Below are 630 nucleotides of genomic sequence, written 5' to 3'. Positions count from 1 at the left end.
TGCACACCAGCATTCCTCAATGTTTGTCCCCTGCCGTACCATTTTGCATGGTCCACCTATTGGAAGTATCACCAGAAGTAACTGGTTATGACGTCATTAACCATTGCTTCTGGGTTGGGAGGCCAGATATGACACGCCAAACACTAGTAAGAGTCTCAGGGTAGACAGAAGGGCTTTCTTGAGCATATGAAAGGCATGCTTTGGAGCTCTGCCTGCCAAACCTCAAGTACCTCCAGACACCACCTCAAGTACCACCGGTGGTACCCATACCACTGGTTGAGAAACACTGTATGCACCCTCCCTGCATCCCTCTCACCCCTTTGCAAGGTCAACTGAGGAAATGAGACTTGCCATGTCATGTGGAAGCCAATTCTGTGCAGGAAAGATGCCTTGCGTGAAGAAAGGCTTCCTGCTGTCTCCTTGGTCTCTGTTAACTGACACAAGATCACAATCGGAGCCTGGAAGCAAGCAGAACAACTTTCAGTCATTCTCTGAACTGGAAGACTGAAGTTCCACCTCACCTGTCTCCTGCACAGGCAGTGGAGTGACGTCAGTGTCGGGTTCTGGATCGCCTCCTCTGTCGGCTGGAGAAGGAGCGGCTGCTGTGATGTCTACTCAGGTAGGAGGCAG

The sequence above is a fragment of the Tiliqua scincoides genome, chromosome 2 (genome assembly GCF_035046505.1).
Source record: "Tiliqua scincoides isolate rTilSci1 chromosome 2, rTilSci1.hap2, whole genome shotgun sequence".
In the NCBI taxonomy this organism is placed as follows: Eukaryota; Metazoa; Chordata; class Lepidosauria; order Squamata; family Scincidae; genus Tiliqua; species Tiliqua scincoides.
The sequence above is the reverse complement of the archived record's forward strand: the minus strand, read 5'-3'. Positions refer to the sequence as shown.